This window comes from Macrotis lagotis, chromosome X (assembly GCF_037893015.1).
Source record: "Macrotis lagotis isolate mMagLag1 chromosome X, bilby.v1.9.chrom.fasta, whole genome shotgun sequence".
Lineage (NCBI taxonomy): Eukaryota > Metazoa > Chordata > Mammalia > Peramelemorphia > Peramelidae > Macrotis > Macrotis lagotis.
Genome location: NC_133666.1, coordinates 366,631,540 through 366,641,012, shown reverse-complemented (window position 1 = coordinate 366,641,012; position 9,473 = coordinate 366,631,540). Strand labels below are relative to the sequence as shown.

The window sequence follows — 9,473 nt, the reverse complement described above, 5'->3', positions numbered from 1 at the left end:
AAGGTTTCATTTGTAAAATATGCAGAGAATTGCTTCAAATTTATAAGTTACAAGTCATTCATCAATTGATAAATGATTACAGGATATGAATAGGCAGTTTTTAAATGAAGAAATTAAAGCTATATATATTCATGTGGAAAATTTCTCCACATCATTATTAATTAGAGAAATTCAAAAATGAAAGCAACTATGAGGTGTCACATCATGCCTATCAGTTTGGCTAAGATGACAAAAAGAGAAAATGATCAATGTTGGAGAAATTGTGGGAGAATTGGCATATTAATGCATTTCTGGTGGAATTGTGAACTCATCCAACCCTTCTGGAGAGCAGCATGGAACTATGTCTTAAGGACAATAAAAATGTTCATATCCTCCGATCCACCAATTCCAATCCTAGGCATATATCACGAAGAAATCATTAAAAAATTGGGAAAAGTTATACACTTTCCAAACTTTTCATAGGAGCTCTTTTTCTAGTGGTAAAGAATTAGAAATTGAGAGGACATCCATCAATTGGGGAATGGTTAAACAAAGTTTGAAATTTGAATATTATGGAATAAAATTGTTCTATAAGAAGTTGTAAATGGTTGAACTCTAGGGAAGCCTGGAATTAATTACAGGATCTAATGCTGAGTTAAAGGAACAGAACCAAAAGAACAATATACACATTAACAACAACATTTTGAGATGGTTAACCCTAAGGGATACAGCTGTTCTCAGTAGTTCAGAGACTGAGGACAACCCTATAAGACTATCTATGGACAATGCTATTTCTGTTTAGGGCAAGTAAAACAAAACAAAATGAAGCAAAAAAAATCCCCTTCAGAATCTGATAAAAATTATGTTCACTTTTTAAAATGACTCATTTATTTCTTTCCCTTAATCCTAATTCCTCCAACTGAAAATAAGTAATCTGTAAATATGTTTCACCCAAATGTGCACTTACAATAATAACCAGACAGTTTGCTTCTGAGGGGAGGGGGGTGGGAAGGGAGGATGGAAGGGATTTTTGTAACTTAAAAATATAGTTAAGCACATAGATGAATACTGAAAAATTTTCATAACATGTAATTGAAAAATAAAATATCAATTAAAAATAAATAAATATTTTTTTAAAAAAAGAGATGGCAGAAGGAGAAAGGAGAAGGTAGAATGGGGTAAATCATATTATATGAAGAGGTTTAAAAATACCTCTTGCAATAGAGGTAAAGAAGGGAATAGATGAGTACCACCTGAATCTTACTCTCATCAGATTTGGTTCAAACACTTAGTTGAGTTTAGAAAGTTTACTTACTTTCAAGTATTAGGAGGAGAAAAGGGTGGGGGGGGAGAATGAACTGAAAAAAGGAAAGGAGGAAGGGGAAAAGGAAAGGGGGATAGAAACAGGAGGGTGAATGATAGAATGAGGGGACAGGTGAAGGAGGAGGAAAATGCAAACTGAGGGGAAATAGTATGGAGCATTATAAATAGTTAGTAATTCTAACTGAATTTGTATGGCATGAACTCTCATAAAACAGAAATGGATAGTAGAGAGCATCAAAAACCAGAATCATACATACTAGTGCTTACAAGAAACATGTTTGAAGAAGAGAGATAAGCACAGAGAAATGGTAAAAGACTAGAGCAGAATTAATTATGCTTCAGGTGAAGTGAATGAAATAGGGCTAGCTCCTTATTTCTTACAAAGCACTTGCAGAAATAAATCTTTTTTAAAAGAGATAAGGAAGAAAACTATAGCCTACTAAAAGGTATCATAGACAATGAACTACTTTGAATACTAAATGTGTAAGCAACAAGCAATAAAGCATCAATATTCTTAGAGGAGAAGCTGACTGAGTTACAGAAAGATATACACAACAAAACTATACTGCTAGGGACCTCAACCTTCTTCTCTCAGAATTAAATAAATCTAATTACAAAATAAGCAAGCAAGAAGTCAAAGAGATGAGTAGAATTTTAGACAATATGATAGATCCTGAGAAAACTGATTAAAAGAATATACCTCTTTTTTCCCTATGGTACATGACACCCATACAAAAAGATTGATCATGTAATTGAGCATTAAAAACTTCATGATTAAATACAGAAAAGCCAGAAATATTGATGCAATAAAAATCATCTGCAATAAAGGGACATGGAAAGATAGACATAAAATCAACTGGAAATTGAATAACCTAATTTTTTAATAATTAGTGGACCAAACAACAAACAATAGAATTAATGATTTCATCCAAAACAATGACAATAATTGAATAACATGCCAAAACTTGTTGAATACAGGCAATGTAGTTCTTTTGGGGAAACTTTATCTCTAAATGCTACATGAATAAAATAGAAAAAGAGAAGATCAATGAACTGAGCAAGCAACTGAAAAAGTTAGAGAAAGGACAAATTAAAACCCCTAATTACATACCAAATTAGAAATTCCAAAAATTAAAAGTGAAATTATTGTAATTGAAAGACAGAAAACTATTAAACTAATAAATAAAATGAAGAGCTTGTTTTATGAAATAAATAAATAAATAAATAAATAAATGAACCTTTGGCTAATTTGATTAAAAATAAGAAGAAAATCAGTATCAAAAAGGAAAAGTGAATTAACCACCAATGAGGCGAAATTAAAGTAATAATTTGGAACTATTTTGCACAACTGTATGCCATTAAATTTGATAATATGAGTCAAATGGATGAATATTTTTAAAAATATAAACTTCCAGGGGAGGCTAGGTGACAGAGTGGATAGAGAACCGGCCCTGGAGTCAGGAGTACATGAGTTCAAATCCGGCCTCAGACACTTAATAATTACCTATCTATTTGGCATTGGCAAGCTACTTAACCCCATTACCTTGCAAAAACTAAAAAAAAAAAAAAAACACCTAAAAACTTCCCAGGATTAAAAAAAGAGGAAATTATATACCTCAATAACCTCATCTCAGAACAAGAAGTTGAACAGGTCATCAATGCACTCCCTAAGAAAAAAAATCTCCAGGGCCAGATGGATTCACAAGAGAATTCTCCCAAACATTTAATGAACAATTAGTTATGATTTTTAATAGTTTATTTTATTTTAATATATTTTTTATTCCAGCAACATGCAAAAGTAAGTTTCAACATTTACTTCCAAAACTTTGAGTTTCAAATTTTCTCCCTGCTCCCCACCTCACTCCCCCATTAAGAAAGCAAATTACTTGATATGGGTTTAAAAATGTGCCACCATGAAACATCACTACGGTGGTCATACTCTAAAAATATAATCTCTGACCCTTCAAAGAAAAGGAAAGCTCAAGAAAAGTAAAGTGAAAAAAATGTGCTTCAGTCTGTATTCAGATGCTATCAACTGTTTCTTTGGGATGGATAATATTCTTTATAAGTCCATCAGAGAAGCTGCTTCAATATTTTTCCCACAGTTGCTGTTGCTAGCTGCATTTCCTGCCATCCTATTCCCCCTCATTTTTTCTACTCTCTCTCTCTCTCTCTCTCTCTCCCTTCACCCTCAGAAATGTGGTGTATCTGACTACCCTCGCCCCAAAGATCTTCCTTCTCTTCTATCACCTACAAACATTTTTTTGAAGTTTCATAATTGTTATGAAAATGTATTTATTCACAATTGTAATTTGAGCTGCAAGTCACAATACCAGCAACCACTTAAAATATAAAAGTTACTTATTTTTATTAGAAAAATATTTTACTTATTAAAACATGAAACATCCTTAAAACAAAATGTATGATTTAGCTTAATTAGCTTTTACAAGATAAGCATTACATGAAGATAGGGAAGTATAATTGCAACTTTCACTTTCCCACTAATCTCTAAAGACTAGTTGACATAAATTACATTAAGCCATAACTGATTGTAAATACACCACAGTTAACTACATATATCATACATTTAATACTTCCAAAAGTGACATCACCTGACTTGTTATTCCAAATTAAATGTGTTCTTTAGAAAGAAATGAATTAGAAGGCAGTTCTTTACAAACTTTTCTTCAGAATTGTGAATAGACTAGCAACATACTTAAGTTTTTAGGACTTAAGATTTTCTGTATCAAATTGAAAAGACCTGTATTTAGATTACCCTTTTCAAATATGAACATTCTTTCAAAAGTAGAATTTGTTTATCAACTATCTCTTTTTCACCATTTTCAAGTACTACTGGCAGCTGGGTGAAGAGGTTTAACTCGAGCATATCTGGACAGGCCAAGTCAGAGACTATGACTGGGAGACTTGACAGAAACTCCTCCAAGATGATTACTGTTGCTACTTCCTGATGAGGCTGGTGGGACCCATCTGGGCTTCTTAGATTCACCTAAAGGACTGAGTGTTTGTAATGGATTCCTAACAAGCTTTGAAGACAGACAAGCTTCTTTTGGTGCTGGTTTTGACTCAAGCGTGGATTGAGAGATCACTGGTTTTGCTAAACTGTTAGAGGATTTAGAGGGTTTCTTCTCTTCCTTTTTCACTGGGGTTTGGATCTTAGCATTTCTCTTTTTATTTTCTTTGGCTTTACTTTTCCTTGTAGTAAAATCTTCATCATCTTCCCCCTCACTTTCACTGAAATCAGAATTAAGCTCACTTGTAAAGTCTGGTTCAGAGTCAGTATTATCACCTTCACTAGTCTCTCTCAGTGACTTCCTCTGTTGTATCATAACTTTGGATGAGGCTTTTCTTGGTCAATGACCAGCATGAGAATCATTTTCCTCAATATTTTTATTTAAATTGAAGCAAACTCCATCTATACTGCAATTAGAGAGGTAAGGAGAAATATTCACTTTTTCAGATTCAGCAGAATCACATTTTTCAACATCTTGAGATTTTTGCATAGCAGCAGTGGTTACAGAAGGTTCCTTCACTGATAATGCTAGTGCAGCTTCTAAATCTCTCTTATAAAGCTTGTCATCCAAGGCCATCCTTTTGTGAGGTGTATTTACTTGGAGTGGAGATAATTCTTTATGGCTATTTTTTGATTTTGACTTCTCTTGTTTTTCTCGTTTTGTCTCCTTTGTTATTTTTGATTTTTTGTTTGAAGTTGCAGTCCGAGGAGCAAAATCATCATCATCATCATAGTCTGAGTCCAAAGACTGTGAGTAAATTACTGGTTTCTTATTCCGCATGGGCCTGTGCATGGTGGCAGGCTGGCCGGGGTCCGGCAGGCAGCCGGGGTGCCAGAGCTTCCAGAAGCCGGACGCTGCCCGGAGCGAGCAACGGTTCCCGCCGAAGATCAAGAGCACGGAACCCCTACAACCATTTCCCCCCCTTTTTTCTCCTATTATCCTCTAAGGTAAGATAGATTTCTATACCCAATTGAGTGTATATGTTGTTTTCTCTCTGAGCCACTTTTGATGAGACTGAAGGCTCATTTATTCCCCTTTACCTTTCCCCTCTTCAATTCCCTTGCAAAATCTTTTCCTTTCCTCCTTTCTTGTGAAATAATTTATCCCATTCTACCTCTACTTTCCCTTTCTCCCAGTACATTCATTTCTTGCCCTTTAACTCTATCTTTTTAATATATTATACCTTCAATTCTTTCCTGTGCCTTGCCTAGATATGCTTCATCTAACTGCCCTAATAAATGAGAAGGTTCGTATGAGTCATCAGTATCATCTTCCCATGCAGGAATATTAGCAGTTCAACATAATTAAATCCTTCATAATTAGTCCTTTCTGATTGTCCCCTCTATGCTTCACCTGTGTCCTGTACTTGAAGATCAAACTTTCTCTTCAACTGTTCATTTCATTAGTAAAGTATGAAAGTCCTCTATTTCATTGAATATCCATCTTATCCCTGAAAGAGTATATTTAGTTTTGCTGGGTAGTTGATTCTTGCTTGTAATTCAAGCTCTTTTGCCTTCTGGAATATCATATTTCAAGCTCTATTAATCCTTAATGTTGAAGCTGCTAAATCTTGTATTATCTTGACAGTAGCTCAATGATATTTGCATTTTTTTCTTTATGGCTGCTTATAATATTTTCTCCTTGATGTGGGAAATCTGAAATTTAATTATAATATTTCTGGCAGTATCTTTTTTGGGATTTCTTTCAGGAGATAATAAGTGGATTCTTTCAATTTCTATTTTACCCTCTGTTTCTAGGATATCAGGGTAATTTTACTGAGAAATTTCTTGAGAAATGAAGTCTAGGGTATTTTTTTGTCATCATTTTCAGATAGTAATATGTAAATGATCTCTAATGATCTCTCCTGGATCTATTTTATCAGTCAGTTGTTTTTCCAATTAGATATTTCATATTTTCTTCTAGTTTTTCATTCTTTTGTTTTTTTATTGTTCTTGATTTCTCACAAGGTCATCAGCTTCCCATAGTTCCTTTCCTGATATGAAGGAATTATTTTCTTCAGAGAGCTTTTGCATCTCCTTTTCCAACTGGCCAATTCTGCTTTTTAAATCTGTCTTTTCCCCATTGATATGTTGGACTGCTTTTTCCATTTGACCTAAACTTTTTTTTAACATGTTATTTTCTTCAATATTTCTTTATAATCTTTTCACCAAACAGCTGACTTGGTTTTCACAATTTTCCTATATTGCTCTTATTTCTCTTTTCAATTTTTTCCCTATACTTTCATTACTTGATTTTCAGAATTATCTTTTAGTTCGTTTATAGACTGAGATAAATTTAAAATTTTTAGAGGCTTTGGATACAGAAACTTTGACAGTTATCTTCTGAGTATAAATTTTGATCCTCCATAGGACCAAAGTTATTGTCTATGGTCAGATTTTTTTTCTCCTGATGTTTATTCATCTCCCAAACCTATGATTTGAATTTAACTCTTTGTTAAGGTGGTATTTTGCTTCTAGGGTGGAGGATGGATGCATGCTCTCAAGATTATGAGGGTTTTTGCAGCTGGTTTCAGGAACACCTTTATAGATCTCAATTCCTCCAAGGCCTTATGAGAGAATATGACTGCTCTTTTGGCCTGTGCTCTGGTCTGTGAATGGCCATAAGCACTTCTTTCTGCCTTGGAACTGTGAGAGGAGTCATGTCTCTGCTATGGCAGCAAAGCACCTTTTCCTGAGACTGTATCCTGCAACCTGGATTTGAGTAAGGACAATGTAACAGAGTCCTGTCTCAGGATGGTAGAGCTTCCACAGCTGAGTGCTGCAGAAGCAGCTGCCGGGTGGCTCCCCAGGCCTGCTCCTAGTCCCCAGGAGCTGACAGTGCTATGGCCTGTGCTGAACTGGGCTCTGCTTTTGCTTTGGTGTGGCAGAGCTTTGCTGCTGTCATTCCTTATTGTCCTTGATAATTCTTGGGCTGAGAAGTGTGGGAATGCCTCCTCTCCCCTCCCCCACCCCTCCCTCACCCCACTGCCAAGGACTCAGGTGCCCACAGAGCCTCAGGTGCACTACTGGCAGTTCCTGGATGGTTGGAGTTGGTTTCCTCCACTGCTGCCACACTGCATTGTAGGACCTTTCTAACTCCAGTATAACAGATATTTTTTGTATATTTTCCACGTTGTCTTGGACTGGAAATTTTTTTTGTGAGTTCTTATACTCTAGTATTTATTTAGAGTCATTATTTAGAGGTATTTGGAGTGGTCTGGGGAACAACTTGTGAGAATTCCTGGCTTTACTCTGCCCCCCACCCCAGTTCCAATCTATATAAAGTATTTGAAAAAAATAGGTGGAGTCCTATGAAAACAATATGGTGCTGATACCTAAATTAGATATAGTCAAACAAAGAAAATTATATATCTTTTCCTAATGAAAAAAGGAAGAAAAGTGATAAATTAAATACTAGTAAAGAAATAACAGCAAGTTGGCACTAGGATAATATATTAAGATTAAGAAGAATATATATAAATACCAGGAATGCAGATTTGGTTCAGTGTTATGAATTGTCAGCATAGTTGACCATATCAATAACAAATTTAACCGAGATTATGTGATTATAGGTGCTGGAAAAACTTTTGACAAAATATAGAACCCATTCTTATTAAAAATACTAGAGACCATAGGAATAAATGGAGTTTTCCTTAAAACAATATCCATTATCTGTCTAAAATCACCATCAAACACATGTAAAGGGGATAAGCTAGAACCATTTCTCAATAAGATCAAGGGTGAAACAAGGAAAGAAATAAAACTCTCATTCTTTGCAGATGATACTATGTTATACCTAGACAGTCCTAGAAAATCATCTAATAAATTCCTGAAAACAATTAGGGACTTTAGCAAAGTTGCAGAAGATAAAATAAACCTACATAAATTCTCAGCATTTCTATATATTTATAACTAGATAAGAGACAGAAAGAGAAATTCCATTTAAAATACCTGCAGATAGCATAAAATAATTGGAAATGTTTCTGCCAAGTCAGGCTCAGAAACTATATGAAAACAATTATAAAACACTTCTCAGACAAATAAAATGAGATCTAAATAATTGGAAAATGTCAGTTGCTAATGGGGATGGCAGAGTTAGTATGATAAATTTGACAATGCTACCTAAATTACATTACTTATTCAGTTCCATATCAAATGAAATTTCCAAAATAATTACTTTACTGTCCTAGGGAAAAAAGTTACTAAATTCAGATGGAGAAACCAAAAGTTAAGAATATCAAGGAAATTAATGAAAAAAATACAAGAAAAAGACCTTTTATTTAATTTTTAAATTTTAGAAAGGTTTTATTGATTTTGAGTTTTACAGTTTTCTCCCCAGTCTTTCTTCCCTCCCTGCCCACTTCCCACAGAAGGCAATTTGTTAGTCTTTATGTTGTTCCCATAGGATGCATTGATCTAAGTTGAATGTGATGAGAGAGAAATCATATTCTTAAGGAAGAAACATATAGTATGAGATATAGAAGAATTACATAAGATAACATTTTTTAACTTAGATGTAATAGTCTTTGGTCTTTGTTCAAACTCCACAATTCTTTCTCAGGATACGAATGGCATTCTCCATCGCCAATATCCCAAAATTGTGCCTGATTGTTGCCTGTTGGTATGAGCAAGTCCATTAAGGTTGATCATCACTCCCATGTTGCTGTTAGGATGTACAATGTTGTTCTGGTTCTGCTCATCTCATTCAGCATCAGTTCATACAAATCCCTCCAGGCTTCCCTGAATTTCCATCCCTCCTGGTTTCTAATAGAACAATAGTATTCCATGACATACATATACCACAGTTTGTTAAGCCATTCCCCAAATGATGGACATTCTCTCAGTTTCCATTTCTTTGCCACCACAAACAGAACTACTAAGAAAATTTTTGTACAGGCGATATTTTGCCCTTTTTCATAATCTATTCAGGGGTATTGCTGGATCCAAGGGTATGCATATTTTTTGTTGCCTTTTGGACATAATTACAAATTGCTCTCCAGAAAGTTGGGTGAGTTCACAGCTCTACTAATAGTGTATTAGTGTCTCAGATTTCCCACATCCCTTCCAACATCGATCATTGTCCTTTCTGTTCATATTGGCCAGTCTGAGAGGTGTGAGGTAGTACCTCAGAGATGTTTTC

The 9,473-nt window shown here is 34.7% G+C and overlaps 1 pseudogene; it reads right to left on the bottom strand.

Annotated features, from left to right (window-relative positions):
- Positions 1–4,044: 4,044 nt before the first annotated feature.
- LOC141500213 (RAD51-associated protein 1 pseudogene) lies at positions 4,045–5,234 on the bottom strand (annotated as a pseudogene).
- Positions 5,235–9,473: the final 4,239 nt, after the last annotated feature.